Source organism: Eptesicus fuscus, chromosome 18 (assembly GCF_027574615.1).
Source record: "Eptesicus fuscus isolate TK198812 chromosome 18, DD_ASM_mEF_20220401, whole genome shotgun sequence".
Classification (NCBI taxonomy): Eukaryota; Metazoa; Chordata; class Mammalia; order Chiroptera; family Vespertilionidae; genus Eptesicus; species Eptesicus fuscus.
Genome location: NC_072490.1, coordinates 23,259,690 through 23,276,552, shown reverse-complemented (window position 1 = coordinate 23,276,552; position 16,863 = coordinate 23,259,690). Strand labels below are relative to the sequence as shown.

General features: G+C 35.7%; 1 protein-coding gene across 1 annotated transcript in view; it reads right to left on the bottom strand.

Annotated features, from left to right (window-relative positions):
- Positions 1 to 16,863, bottom strand: part of TBC1D5 (TBC1 domain family member 5) — a 463,678-nt gene that overhangs the window by 231,977 nt on the left and 214,838 nt on the right. The gene's annotated exons all lie outside the window — the stretch shown is intronic.

The window sequence follows — 16,863 nt, the reverse complement described above, 5'->3', positions numbered from 1 at the left end:
TATACATATTCTTATTGACTATTTTAATAGTTTAAAGTTTTAAATATATACTGCAAAGTATAGTTTTATGAAACCACAGTATACTACTATAAAACATATTTATTTTTAGAAACAAATTAAAAGACTAGAATCTGATTACATTTTATACTCCTACTTCCTGTAATGTAACTTTCAAACATCAGGTCATATTCATTTTTGTGATATTTAAAGCTTAATAATTTACTGATACATCCAATTTTAATTTATACTTTTAATCCACTTTGAACAACCGAAGGTGCCACTAGAGATCATCACAGTGGTCCTGGTTAAGTCAAATAGCAATTACAGAGCTTTCACTTTAAAGATGAGATTATTTTTAATTATTGAGTATAGTACTTAAGGTACCATACTTATATAATTATGGTACTCATTAAATGGTTATTGAAAGCTGAAATGTAATTTTAATGACAGCTACCTATTTTTATTTGCACATTTTATAGTTGACAGGTTAGTCAAGAATGCTGGTTCTCTTCAAAATCTTTGCAGCTGCACCCAAGTTTTAGGAAGATGAGAACTGGACAGAGCCCACTTACTATACTTTTAACTCTATATTTTCAAAATGTACTTTCAGATTTCTTTGATTAAACAAAAATCCTAAAATGGATCATAGGGCTCAAAAATGTTGATAATTATTATAAAAGAAAATAAATCAAAAAACAGTTAAGATCATTCTAGCTGGGTATACTTTGTTAAATCTTTGAAAATATGGGTACCGTAAATTGACTCACTCAATATACTTCATTTCCCTTAAAAAATTAATAGTTTTACAATAAATAAAAAATGTTAAGGAAAATTAGTCTCTGTCTTGCTAAATGAAAATTTCCTATAACACATGTTATTTAACAGCTTGCAGACATTTCCTGTGAAACACTCTATAATCAGCATAGAATAAGTACATCATATATTGAAATATATGAGCCTTCTTTCTCTTTAAAATTAAAGATTATGATTACTTAAATATGTAAAATCTCACCAATGGAACATTTCTTGCCTTTTGCTGATATTTACAGATCAAATATAAAATCCTTCAAATAATTAAGACTTAAGGCTTAAAAAAAAACACACCTAGGTTTTGTCATAATACATTACAAAAGTGTTCTTCATTTTATACCTGTTTTGAAATTAATATATCACATTAAATGTAATTTCAAAGCATGGTAATAAGAGGAAAAGGCAGTTTTTCTTTCTCAAAAACATACTAAATAAGGAGTACAATTGTTTCTCTAAACAATATTGGAGAAAAGATTTCAGAGTTTGCTATACGAGGAAACGGTAATAAAGTTTTGAAGTGGGAAAAACTGCTTTGTTCCTTCAATCCTCTAGTTGAAATTAATTATAGCAAATGTTTATGAAAACATCTGTTCCTGACAGTTATAAATTCTTAATTTTAGTATGGACGATTCCAGACTCTTATTTTGGAAGGATATTGTCTGACAATTGAAAGGTTTACAAAAACACAGACAGAATTTGTAATTCTGGAAAATTGTATATAGAGTGTGCTATATCCTATGGAGACTTTCATTTGTTTGAAACATTTGGAGGGTTTAGTAGGAAAAATCAAAGACAAACAGAAAGGCTCATCTTTCATGTTTAAGCTGCTTTACAATAAAAACATATCTATAACACAAGAAATAACAAATAAGAATTAAAAACAAATATTACTTTACTATCAACCTAATTTTGAGGTAAAGTATAATAAACTAAGTATTAATTTTATCAGGGATTTTAATAAGTCTAATGCTAATAATCATAGGAAGGTATGTGTAGTGTTCCCTAAAAATAACAACAGAGGGTGCAAGAGAGTTTAATATAATGTTTTTAGTTGTTCTTGATTCTAGAACTAAGTTACCAGGTAGCAGCAGTACTGTTAACAAGGATGCATAGGTTGTTTTTAGAACGCTCTCTCTCTCTTTCTCACAGACACACACACACACACAAATACATTATTAAAGTAATCTTACACAAATACCTTTACTAGTAAATGATCAAAGAACACAAATAGTTAAATGTTGAGATAACAGGCTTCCTTTCACTTGCTTAAAAAGAAATTTAACAATAAAGTAAATTTTTAAAGTACAATTGTGATTTTAAAGGTATTTCAATATTTAACATAAACTAATCAATAACATAATCTGGATTTATTAACTGAGTAAATTTTTCTAAATGTATAAATCATATACAATATATAACATACATATTGTGTTACTATATAAGTAATATAACATTGTTCAACATTATATATTTATAGAGACAGTTCATTAATTACTTGGGAGCATTACAGTTTGAAATTTATATAACACATTTATTTCTTGTTAGTGGTAAGTTTGTAAAATGAGTTCATAATATTCACAATTAGAATGCTTGTTTCATATGAGGACACCGAGAGCATAGTATTTTTCACTAGTAATTTCTAATATATCTGTATCTAACTTATTAAGCCAAAAATAGTATAGTGGTGACATATTTCAAAACATGAAAATCTAATTTCTTTCTCAGTTTTAGCACTTACTGCAGTCATGTTTAGTGAAGGGCATTTATAGCATCTATCTGTGCACTGTTGAGATCACACTAAATGAAAGTTTACAACAATTCTATGGTGCTTTTTATGCACAAATATCTGCTTTATGAAAGGAGAACCAGAGATTTTAAGCTAAGTTAGGTTAAAAAGAACCAGCATATTGCTGTGAATGAGCACATGAATTCAATCGTGTCTTTGGTATACATCTAAAAGACATCAAATTTTAGGTATCACATCACACTAAGTATGAATTCTGATAACTATTACATAATAAAAAGGGTTTATTTCTAAATTGTAAAAGAAATGTCACCAAGTATGTGTGATGAATATTTAATAGAAAGAGGGGGAAAAAGATCTGGTTCACACTGAAAATAAAGCTATGGGTAACCACATTTCAATTGTGACAGGAAAAGATGGTATAATTGTTAGTATAAAGACCTATAAGACCTTTCATGTCTTTTAAATGAACTGGTATTCCTACTGAAAAGTTTGTTACATTTACAATCCCATTTTAAGTAATGATTTTCTAAAAATCTATGAATTAAGTATATTCATATGTTGACACATGGTCAAGGCAAAGCATTAGACTCAGCATCATTTGTGACGACAGTAGCCACACTGATTCATTTCAGGAATCAGTTAAACAACAGTTTCTCTTATTTATGATAAAATCCAGGACCACTCATTAGGTCTAAGAACCAGCACTCAAGTAAATACAGAAAATCTGTGTATTTAGTAATTTTCCATTTTCTCTATTATTGTCAATTTATCTACACTCTAATGATTTAATGGTCTTACTTAGCTTTCTATGTAATATTTCCAAATTATTTTTTAGATAACAAAAACTCAAATATAAAACAGAAATGCATAAAAACCATTTTAAATAAGTAAATTTCGAGTGGACAATTTTAACTTAAGAAAATAAAATTTTTGTTATTCCTATTAAATCATTAATAGAATTCTTTAAAAAAGAAAGCAGTTACATCAACAGTGGTGGGATATACAACTCCAAATTATCCTCCCTCGGAAACATTGAAAACAAGCACTGAAAACAACTTTGGAACAACTCTGGAAAATAGTGAAATATTTACAAAAAAAAACACAAATGAACAATGAATCAAGAAAGGCAGTTCGAAAGCTTTGTGGCATTTTCACTTGCCCTTGCCCTAGCCCCTCCCCGGTGCAGCAGCAGTTCTGAAGTGAAAAACCAGTTCCCAGCATGAGAACCTAGTACCTGGATGTTCGAGGGGCAGCAGAACCAATCATATTTGCAAAAAATTGTGCAAATCTGTTCTATTTTGAAGGACTTAAGATACTCATCTCTTTTGCATCTAACTAAAAAAAAAAAAAAAATAAGGTGGTGGGCATTGCTTGTCAAAACACTGGAAGCCAAACAAACTGAAAACCAACAAATGCAGAAGACTGGGGCAAAGATTACAACTGATTCATAAAATAGACCATGTAAGGCCTGGGAGCAAAAGCTTATGAAAGTTTCTTTGGGAAATTAGGACATTCAAAAGGACCAATATATACAGGGGAAAGTGGAATGCCATGCACATGCCCAAGACAAGCTGCATGATCAGAAAAAAACTGAGAAGACCTTAAGCTTCCAAGTTAAGTTGATCACTCAAATGAGTACAAGCCTGACTAACAAACTAAGGACTGTCATAGCACAAAGCCAATCTGCAAAGACAAAGAAATGTTTATTTTTTGTTTTGCTTTTGTTGTTGTTTTAAGTACTGGCATTCAAGGAAGTCTCTGTCAAGACTCTAGCAGAATACAAACTAAGAAATAAACACTGCAGTGACTACATATGTCAAGGTCTAAGTATTTGCAAAAATACTTTGAGAAAGTCACTAGACACATACACTATAACAGTTTTAAGACTATAAAAATAGCAAACCCTGGGGAATGGGGGAATCTGATATCCAGAGTTACTAAATTATAATATTCAAGTATCCAGTTGTCACACAAAAATCACAAAGGATACAAAGAAACAGGAAACATGACTCATCAAAGGAACAAAAACAAAGTGACAGAAACTATCCCTCAGGAATCTAGAAATTAGATTTGCTAAACAAAGAGTTGAAAACAACTTTCTTAATGATGCTCAAAAAGCAAAACAAAACTAATCCAAATCATAGATAAATTAGGAAAGGAAATCAGGTAAACAAATGAATGAACAAAAAAAGAAAATCAATAAAAATACAGAAATAATAAAAGGAAACAGTTTCTGGAGCTGAAAAATACAATAACTGAAATAAAAATTCATTAGAGGAGCTCAAAAACACATGGGAGTAGGTAGAAGACAGAAACAGCAGACTTAAAAATTGGGCAATTGAAATGATCAAGCCTGAGAAGCAAAAGTAAAAAAGGATGAAGAAAAGTGAACAGAGCCTGTGAGACCTGTGTGACAACATCAAGCACATCAACATATGCATTATTGGAGCCTGATAAGTAAAAGAGAGAAAAGGGCAGTTCTGTTACTTAACTGCTCAATATCTAAGTTTCCTCATCAGTAAAATGGAGAAGAAAATTTTTACCAGAAAGTGTGGTTATAAGAATTAAATGAGATAAGTACAGGTAAAGTGGTTAGTATAGATTATAACACAATGTAAGTCCTCAATAAGTGCTACCTATCATTTTCATGAACACTTTAGTCAATGTATTTAAGATACTGGAACCAGTGGAAGAATAAAAGAGAGAGGCTATTAATTCTGCTTATCTATAATAATAAAAGGGTAATATGCTAATTAGACCATTAGACCAAACGTCCTTCTGGGTGTCATTCCGGTCGTCCTTCCAGATGAACCCAGGTCCCGGGTGCCTGGCAGTGGTCGCTGAAGGGAAGCCGGTGCCGGCAGCCAGGGGAAGGAAGGCCTACTCTTGCACGAATTTTCATGCATCAGGCCTCTAGTAGACAATAAGCTTATTCATAATTTAAGTTGAAAACTGCAACTTTATTCTCTTAGTAATTAAAAACATTTCTGATCCTTTTTTTTAATTATCAAGAAGTGTCTTTCATGAATTATAGAAGGATGGCATGAAAAATTTGTGGTATCCTTTTAATATTCTTCCTGATGGTAATTATACCAAATATTGAATATAATATACAGGGTGGGGCAAAAGTAGGTTTACAGTTGTCTGTATGGAAAATAATACAATAATTAATAAATAATACAAGAATAAACTATGTTTTTGTGTACTCACAAGTGTAAACCTACTTTTGCCCCACCCTGTAAACAAAGAGAGTGGAGAAATAGTAAGTTTTTATTGATTTCAGAGAGGAAGAGAGAGGGAAAGAGGGAGAGAGAAACATCAATGATGAGAGAGAATCATTGATTGGCTGCCTCCTGCATGCCCCCTACTTGGGTTCGAGCCTGTAAGCCGGCATGTGCCCTGATTGGGAATCGAACTGTAACGGTGCCTGGTTCATAGGTCAATGCTCAACCACTGAGCCACAGTGTCTGGGAGGAAAAATAGTAAATTTAAATAATATTACAGTCTTGAAATATAAAGCCGTCCAATGTATGGAGCTTAATATATTTAACTGTTATCAGAACTGATAAAATGTAGATAGATAACAAACTAAAACTATAGTCAATCTAGTAATAAACTATCACATTCATAAGTATAAAACAAGCTTTAAAAAATTCATTATTATGCAACTGAATGGAACCAAGGCCCAATTTCAAGGCCTATATAATCACAAGTATAATTACCCAATTTAAGTTAACATGTAACAATATGTAAATGCAAATATTTCTATTTATTATGATTGTCATTTCCTGGCATATTGCTATTTCTCTAGGCATTCCATTGATTTCAGAGTCCTACCATTTACAGATTACAAGAAGGGTAGGAACAGATCAGATTATGCTCATGAACATAATGATGGTCCAAATCACCCGAGGGCAGGTATGTAGTGTGTGTGTGTGTGTGTGTGTGTGTGTGTGTGTGTGTACACTCATGGGTACAAATGCAAAAGTGAGAGATGAGGAGAAGGAAGGGGATGGTGAGAAAAAGAGAGAGAGAGAGAAAGAGAGAGAAAGAGAGAGAGATAAAGAGAGAGAGAGAGAGAGGGAGAGAAAGAGAGATTGGAAGAGATGAGATAATCATGGGTCGGGTTAAGGATTCCCTACTTTTAAAAATCTTCCCAGATTATTCTGATGAACCATGAGTCTTTCCTAGTCCAAAATAATAAGCTTCTATTATGCTCAAAGAGACAGTCTCTTTTTGTAGAAGGCAATGTATTTTTCTCAGAATAAGAAAATTACTGGGTATCACATATGCCATCATTTACTATGGAGTATCAATGAGGCAGAAACTTTGACATCATTTTCCAGCAGTAGCAATGAGCTATGCCAACTCTGTTAACTTCCCTAATATGACCACTAGCAGGTACTGACTATTGGTGGGGAGCATGCGGATTGGAGATGACAAGCAGAAAATGCTATTAGACTATGTGGACCTGCTGGCCCTTGAAAGCACCTTTCTACAAAAAAAGTTATACAATGACAATGCTGCCATTTAGACAATTCCAAAACACATTTATACTAAGTATCTAAGCAGCCAAACAGAACAACTTCCTCATAAATAAAAGTGTTGACAAAGAATATATTTATTTAAACATGGAGAAAAAGTATTAAGGGCAAAGATAATTATTATACAGGGGGATCTTAAAAAATGTATATACACTTTAACAGATGATAGCTCAATTTTGAAAATGAAATGTATTTTAATAAACACTGCCTTATAATTATTCAGTGTATGTATACATTTTTGGGAGACCCTATATAATTTGCCATTTGCTATATATGTTTTCTTACTAAAAAAGAATATATATATGTGTGTGTGTGTGTGTGTGTGTGTGTGTGTGTGTGTATTAGAGGCCCGGTGCACGAAATTGGTGCACGGAGGGGGTTGTCCCTCAGCCCAGCCTGTACCCTCTCCAATCTGGGACCCCTCAAGGGATGTCCGACTGCCCGTTTAGGCCCAATCGGGCCTAAATGGGCAGTCGGACATCCCTCTCACAATCCAGGACTGCTGGCTCCCAACTGCTCACCTGCCTGCCTTCCTGATTGCCCCTAACCGCTTCTGCCTGCCAGCCTGATCACCCCCTAACCACTCTGCTGCCAGCCTGTTTGCCCCTAACTTCCCTCCTCTGCCAGCCTGGTCACTCCTAACTGCCCTCTCCTGCAGGGTTGATCACCTCCAACTGCCCTCCCTTGCAGGCCTGGTCCCTCTCAACTGCCCTCCCTTGCAGGCCTGGTCCTTCTCAACTGCCCTCCCTTGCAGGCAGGGTACCTCCCAATTGCCCTCTCCTGCTGGCCATCTGTGGTAGCCATCTTGTGTCCACATGGGGGCAGGATCTTTGACCACATGGGGGCAGCTATATTGTGTGTTGCAGTGATGATCAATCTACATATTACTCTTTTATTAGATAGGATAGAGGCCTGGTACAGGGGTGGGGGGCCAGCTGGTTTGCCCTGAAGGGCGTCCTGGATCAGGTGGGGGATCCCTTGGGGTGTGGGGCGGCCTGAGCGAGGGGCCTGTGGTGGTTTGCAGGCAGGCCACGCCCCCTGGCAACACAAGCGGAGGCCCTGGTATCTGGAATTTATTTTCCTTCTACAATTGAAACTTTGTAGCCTGGAGCAGAGCCAAGCCTGGGGCTCCCTCCGAGGCCAGCAGCCATTTGTGTTGGGGTTATAATTGAAACTTTGTTGCCTTAAGCGGGTGAGCCCGGCCAGGGTGTGTGGAAAGCTTTGCTTCCCCTGTTTCCGGCTGCAACCCTGGCCTGCTCTCTCAAGCTCCATTCTGCCACCATTTGTTTGAATTTGTTTACCTTCTATAATTGAAACTTTGTAGCTTGAGTGGAGGCTTAGGCCTGGCAAGGGCAGGTGGAAAGCTTGGCTTCCTCTGTTACCTAGGAAACCTTGCTCTCTGTGGCTGTAGCCATCTTGGTTTGGGTTAATTTGCATACTCACTCTGATTGGGTGGTAGGCGTGGCTTGTGGGTGTGTCGGAGGTATGGTCAATTTGCATATTTGTCTATTATTAGATAGGATGTAACAGTTGGGTGTAAACTTTGACATATTTAGTTTTGCTACAAGTCTTACAGAAGTTTCAATGAACTCCTCTCCCACAACCCTACCACTCGCATAATAGCTTTTCAAAGAGAATCTAATTGATACTTAGGGAATTCTAACACGACATTAAATCATCTGTTCAGGGCCTAAATAAATATATATAACAAAAGTAATACACATATTTGCTAAATGAAATAAAAATATATCTGGTATTAAAGTCCTATTTCACTTTCTATAAATCTTTCAAATAGTAACTAAAAAATATTTATATAAATTGTGTTTTTTTTCTTCAATGTACAAAAAGGGAAATACCTTTTTCTACAAAATAGATTCCTTTGGGCACTTCCCATTTTTACTATTACATTCAGTGACAGATCCTTTAAGATTGGTTTATCATCTAGTGGACAAGACCCCATAAAATTAATGACACACATTAACCCCCAGTACTTAACTTTAGATAGTTAATATTGAAAAACTCCCTTTTAGGTATCAGAAATAAAGTGGAAACTATTTGAGAGAAATAAATTACCATTGATGAACCAGGATAAGCAATCCTATTTGTGACAGCTAACTGAACAAGGACTTATATAAAAAATTCTACATAAAATGCGTAACAGGCATTTTAATGATAAACTCCCAAGACTCAGGTGAAGAACCAAGGGTGAATATTCTCAAACATGTCTTTAGTCTTACAAATAATTTAATAAATTAATCACATTAAATTTGGTAATCTAAAAATCCTCGAATACAATATAAAAATTATGAATGTTTACTATTTCTTCAAATAAAAAATTACAAAAACATTTTCATTGATCCATAAATAATGTCTTATTTTGTGAATTATTTATGGCATTAAAGAACTGTACTGAAATATGATTTTCAAAGAAAAAACTCTAAATCCATAAACTAATTTCTATTTACCATTTTGAGATAAAGCATAATTATTTATTAGTGGATATGATTTTCTAAACTTGATAATAAATAGAAATATGTCAAAATATGGCTCCTTTAAACTTCTATGAAATGCACAATGTACAAAATTCAACTATCCTTTTAGAATTTGAAAATTATCATTCAAAGTAGTTATGAGTCCTAATTAATAAACAATTTACTAACTCACACTTCTAGTCATGCACTGAAGTCATGTGATAGCTTTACTACTACTTTTATTCTTGCAACAATCATGAGTAGAGCACCTCCTAAATTTTAGCCCTGGGGATACACTGGTTGTAAGCAAAAGCTCAAAACCCATCCATCCCAGACATCCTTGATTTTGTTGAAAGTTTAGAAGAGGAGAGGGACAGTCAAAGTGATGTACAGTGACAACTTTAAAAAATGCCATACAGTTACATACTCTACTACTATACAATCACATATGAGAGAGAGGGGGTCACTAACGAAAGAAAAGGATGAGAAGCACTCCACTAGGGATCAGCTTGAGCCAGGGCTTTGTGAAAGTCATGTTCAGGATTTTGGTCAAGGTAAATAGGAAGTCTGTGAAAGAAAAGTTTTAGGCAGAAGTAGAAAATGATAAGGTTTGCAGTTTTTGAAACATAACTTAAAGCCCTGGCCATGAAACTTAGAGTATTGTTTGTCTCGATAGGCCAAGGTTGTGTGTTTGATCCCAGTGAGGGCACATTCAAGAATCAACCAACGAATGCATAAATCAGTGGAACAACAAACTTATCTCTTTCTCTCAAAAATCAATCGATCAATAAATCAGTCAATAAAAACATAACTTGAACTTCAGGGTTAAGCAATCTGAGGGTGGATGAGAGAGGAGAGTGGATGGAAGGGAAATGGAGAAGCTCTTGTACTCCAAGGTAAATAATGATGATACAATAGCTATATTGATGATACTATCACCATACCATCTTAAGTATGACAATTTACCATTTTTGTAGGTTGTTTCTATTATTTGAGAGTCTACTATGTGCCAGGCACTGTTCTAGGACCTGGAAATACTATAGTGAACAAAACAGAATGAAGTCAAGGTCAGGAGAGGTCAGGAGAAGAAACACAAGAAAATAAATACAGAATACATAAGTTCAGGTAACTATAAAGAAATACAGCAGAATAATGTGACATTCAGTGACTGAGGGAGGATGCTACCTGAAGGAGAAGTAATATATGATTTGTGATTCCAGTAACAAGAAAAGATAGCCATTTAAACATCTATAGCAAAGGGCACAACATGCAAGGCCCTACGGCAGAAGTTGGGCTTAGAAAACAACAAAAGGCCAAGGTGGCTAGAAAGCTAGAAGTAGAATAGTATGAGACGAGGTCTGTGGGACAAAGAGGGGCCACAGAACTTAGGTTTAGAGGGAGAAATTTAGACTTTACAAGTACAATGTGAAGTCACCATAAAGTTTTTAAATGATGAAAAAGATTATCGACTTCATGTTTGGGAAAGATCATTCTAGCTGCTATGTGAAGACTGAATTGGGGGGTGGCAAGATGAAAGCTAAGAGATCAGTTAAGATCTGGATCATAGGATGAACTGAGGGCACTGACAACTGCATACTTAATTCCAAGACAGTCTAAAGAAGATCTGAAATGTGAAGTAGTCTAAAGAAGATCTGAAATGTGAAGTAGTCTAAATAAGATCAGACACATTTCCTAAAATTTTTAACAAACGCAAATGCTTTCGATCAGGTATTTCTCACTTGGACAATTCTATGTAGGATATTCTTAAAGTGAATAGCAGTAGGAATATATTTACTTATTAGTGGTATTTAATTGTTAAAATAATTTTAATTATTTTAGATATTGTTTTAAAATCTATGAAGTCATTGAAAGTTGTTTTACATTAGTGTTAAACCATATGTTATATGTAAATTATAGAATAAAGTACGTGTATTCTGCCAAAGTCTGTAATATCAAACTACCCACTAAGACAAGCTGACCCAATATCTAACCATAAGGGTGAGTACACTCAGGTCAGGAAAAATGTTTCATGACTACATTTATTTGTCGTTAGGTTTAAATATACATTATAGTTTAATTCAAACAACTTAAAACACTTTGAATATAGATATGAGTAAGATAAGGACTTTAAAATACTTGCTTATAGAAATTCATGCACGGGGTGGGGGGATGAGGGGGACTTAGCCCGGCCTGCAACCTTTAGCAATCCGGGACCCCTCAGGGGATGTTCGACTGCCAGTTTAGGCCCTATCCCGCAGACATCCCTCTCGCAACCCGGGACTGCTGGCTCCTAACCACTCACCTGCCTGCCTCATTGCCCCTAACCACTTGCCTGCCTGCCTGACCACCCCTAACCACTTGCCTGCCTGCCTGATTGCCCCTAACCCCTCTACCTACCTGTCTGATCGCCCCTAACTGCTTGCCTGCCTGCCTGATCACCCCTAACCACTCACCTGCCTGCCAGATCGTGCCTAACCACCCTGCTTGCCTACCTGATCACCCCTAACTGCTCGCCTGCCTGCTGATCACCCCTAACCCCTCTGCCTACCTGCCTGATAGCTTCTAACTGACTCTACCTTGGACCCTGCAGCGGCAGCTTCATCCGGAAGGACATCCGGAAGGTCGTTCAGCTGTCCAGTCTAATTAGCATATTACGCTATTATTATTATTATAGACAGTTCAAACTTATAAAAATAATACTTGAGCCCAGCTGGCATGACTCAGTGGTTGAGTATCAACCTATGAACTAGGAGGTCACTGTTCGATTCCTGGTCGGGGCACATGCACAGGTTGCAGGCTTGATCCCTAGTGTGGGGCAGGCAAGAGGCGGACGATCAATGATTCTCTCTCATCATTGATGTTTCTCTCTTTCTCTCACTCTCCCCCCCTCTCCCTTAATAAATAAAAATCCTCTCTGACATAAATAAAAATATAAAAAAATAATAATACTTGAGAGCACATTTTATCAATAACTCATAGTTTTATGTGTTTAAGGACAATGTAAAGTCATGGGTAAATAAATAAGAACCACTGCTCACAGGTAACAGCTGAATGAAGACACAGTGTATTAGGGAAAAAAAGGAATTTTCCTTGCCAAATCAACCTATAAGTTTATAGCAAACAGCAGAAATGTATAGGATTTTTAAAAATCCAGCTGAACATAACAAATTATATTATACTAGTGGCCCGGTGCATGAATTCATGCACACTGAAAGGAAATTAAATAGTAGAAATATTTTAATATCACTATTCACCCTTTCTCTATAATATAAGTGTCAACCAAATTCACAATTGACAATGACAGATCAAAACACACACATGCGATTGGCGCTAGTGAGAGCTTTACATATATAGATAAATTTGCTTAATTAGACCTACTTTCTGATTTAGCTAAACTTTTTCCAGCCCAGTGAAGTACCCCAACTTCTCTTTCAGGTAATTGTCAGCAACACAGCAGTAAATATCAACATGAAGCAGATTATTATTATAGATCATGCAGGGAGAACAAAGGGTAAGATATTTAACTGCAGCAGTGTTTGAGTATATTTTGCGCAGTGAGAAAACCTGAAGTCATTTTCAAGGTCCACCATTTCTTACTTCTTTTTAGTCAGGTCAAGCTTCTAAGCTTTCTAAATCTCCATTTTCCAGCTAATGAAAAGAAAATAAGATTCCACCGAGTCTCCTATCTACCTACTCCAGGACTTTTGTGAGGATCAAATGAGATGAGGCACAGGAAAACGCTTCACAGATATTTGGTTAAAGTGTAAAATATTTCCACCTGGCTATAAAGCATGTCATGTTCCTGGGCTGAAGAAACTCCAAGGAGGCTAGTTGCTAGGGAGTGTAAGCCGGGCGTTGCTATGTGATGTCATTACCTGGTGCCCACAGCCACCGTTTCTGGGCTGTGCTGTGCTGTGGGCAGCATTTTGTGCCATGGGGTCTTGGCAGCGTTGGCTGTGATTTGGTGAAGTGTTGCTCCGGGGTGGTGGTAGGGTCTGTGTCCAACTGGGGGAAGTCAAGTGTTGCTTTGTGGGTGCCAGGTCCATGGTGCCATTTCTCTGTAAATGGCCAGTGCGCATCATGGCAGCTTCTGCGTTGAGTGTCTGTGCCCTGGTAGTCAGTGTACATCATAACAACCAGTTGGACAGACACTTAGCATATTAGCCTTTTATATATATAGATAATGAGAATATATTACATGGAGTTGAGGTTAGCTTTCATGGAAACAGCTAGAAGTACAGGTATAAAATAGATCACAACCTTCTATTTCATACCTGTACCTCTAGCACTCTGGTGGTGTCAATCCTAAATCCTAAAAGATGAATTTTTCAGCACATCAGATTTTACTGGAGTCAGGTACTTCAAGCCAGTTCTGTTCATATAAGAAATTAAAGTATATATGCCAGTTAATAAATGTGTTATGTGGAACCAAAGGAAATCTGAGGAAGATCAGATATTTGTGAGAGTCTAACCACTACAGTCTCTACATATTAGAAAACCTACCTGGGAAATTAAGGTTTCAGAATGTAAATCAATAAGGAAAATACCATAGTAAAAGGGGGTTAGAAAATTAATTTTAATGGCTTTAGTTTTTTCTAACTTGATGATTTCATCCTTCCACACACCTTTGGAGATAACTTCTGCGAACATTACGGTTTTCTGAAACAAATGCTCCTTCTGTAGCTAATGCTCAAATAGTTATTACCAATGCCTACTTTTTTCCATTTCCAGCTAACCCTTCTTCTCACAGATTAAGTTATTCTCTAGGTATGTTATATTACAGCCAAGTTCCTGAGCATGTCTCTCAGTCATTTTGCCTCTCTAATATGACTATTTCTACTGCTATCTATTTTACCTTTTGACTCTCAAAAGGTAATGCTTTCCAAATTTTCAGTGCTTTGTATGTGTGCCCCACTATTGTTCATTTTAATGTATATTCTGAAAGAATGAAAGATGACAGATTGTTCAAATATCACTTGAATATCACTCATAGGGCTACAAATGTTTTTTAAATGAAACATAGAAATATTGGTGATCATACAACAATAAATATTAGCTTTAATATAATAGTGGGTTAGGGAGATTATTATACCAGCAAATGCATGATTCAATCTTTTGATTAAAAAGCACTATACTTAAGCGTGTTATAAAAAGCTCAGAAAACTGGAAACATAAATGCAGTCTAGGATAGATTATTCAGACTAATATACAAGTCTTGGCATGAATAATAAGAGAATTGTGGTTGATCCACAGAACAGTTGGATTATGAACCAGAATATGCAAATCAGGTAACTATTTATGATAATTATTAAAATGTTAACTTGCAAATAAAGCACAGAAAATAACATTCTACAGTAGGTTGATTCAAGCACAGTATAGGACAAAGCTGTATAATTAGAAATATATGTAGTTTATGGTATGTATTACTTTCAGGCATGTTAATACCAAAGCAATAATGTAAGCACAATTTAATTTCATTTAAAGTTAGGATAATTGTATGTTCTCTTTACACACATGCACACATTCATGCACACGCACACACTCAAGTGCATGCACATACACACACACACACACACAAACACTGTCTATTTATTTACTTACTATGGGCTTCTCTCAAGTCTCAGACTTAGAAGCTTCCACTTTTTCATCTACACGTGATAGTGAGTTGTGCTGATTTATTGTCCACAATACTTTAAAGCTGCTTACATTGTCTTCATTTGCAAAGCCACAACACTCCTTTCCCAGGCTTCCAAACCTAACATATGAACTGCTACTTTGCAGAAGATTCAGTATCTGCTTTCATTTTCTCCCTCAATAGCTCTAAAAATAACTACCAGAATAATATAAAAAATAAATAATCATGCTTATAAGGGCTTGCAGTGCTGTGTATGTGTGTATATATATGTTTTGTTTGACCTGATTACAAATCCAAGTCTAAACTCCCATCCAAAGACTCAAAGGTCGTTGTGAAGTGGTCTCCTGTCTTCTCCAAACCAATGAGACTCTGGTTCTCATCACACCCATCACCTCATTTATACAGTCCTTTCCATCTATCCTACCAATGGTTAAATTTCTGCTTTATTGATTCTGTTCCTTACTGCTCCTAACAGATATTTCAATCCTTATAATTTTTCCAGCTCTCTTTTATCTTTTCCTATATTTTAGCCAGATTTCTTTTCTTAATTTTAAACATCTTTAATACTTGGTTTCAAAAGAACATGTATGCTTCTTGAAAATACTAAACATATTTTAATAAAATTTACTTCCCTTTCCTAGATTTAAATCTTTTCTATGAATACGTCTTTACTTGGTCCCCTAAAAACAATGCTCCCTTGATTTTTTTCCAAAGGCATCTTTTGGTCTTTGCCTATTTACTCATTCTTGAAGTCAGCTCTGTACTTTCTTAATAAGTGTGGAAAAGGGTATGGTGGTGAATTACTCTCCTTGGTTTCCTTCATTATCTTACATATTGATATTTAAATCTTCCAGGTCTTAACAACGTTGGCCAAATTTCTAACATTGGTTGCCATTTGCTTACTATGGCTCTGTAGAACAGAGCTCACCTGGGCTCCACTACTTCCTGTCTATATAAAATAATAATAAATCCTGGATAAACTGAAGCATTACCTTCTCTTTAAAGATACATCAATAAAAATGCAACACCTGACTGCATAGATCCCATGGTTCTACACACTTTCCTGGCATTAATTTTTCTATCGCCAATTGCAATATGCATGACCTATCTTCTTCTCCCTTGGCCACATTACATTATCAGGAACTTCGCTGCTGAATAAAGCAAGGCACTAATGGGTGAATAATTGGTAGGAAGAGGTCAGCATGGTCATGAAATGGTCTTGTCACAAAGCAACTCCTTCAGAGCAGAAAAGGACTTCTTTGCTCGAAGACCTGGTATCTCAAAGGTGTAAGCATACAGTAGAATTTTTAAAAACCTCAAAAAAATAAAAAACTTCCTACCACCATTCTGCCTCCCCTTGCTACATACCATTCTGCTTCTGAACCCGATTTGCATTTTGGTTTGTAGAAATTCTTCCTGTTGTCTGGCAGATTACTGATAAATATTCTGGGTTGCAAGAATGCTTAATTTTGTGTCTCTATTTCTACAAGCATTTTTAAAAGTTTTTATTTATTGATTTAAGACAGAGAGAGAAGTAGGGGGAGAGGTAGAAGGGAGAAGAAAAGGCAAAGGGAGACATTTGTTGTTTCACTTACTTAATCATTCATTGGTTGATGCTAGTATGTGCCCTGACCAGGGATCAAACCTGCAACCTTG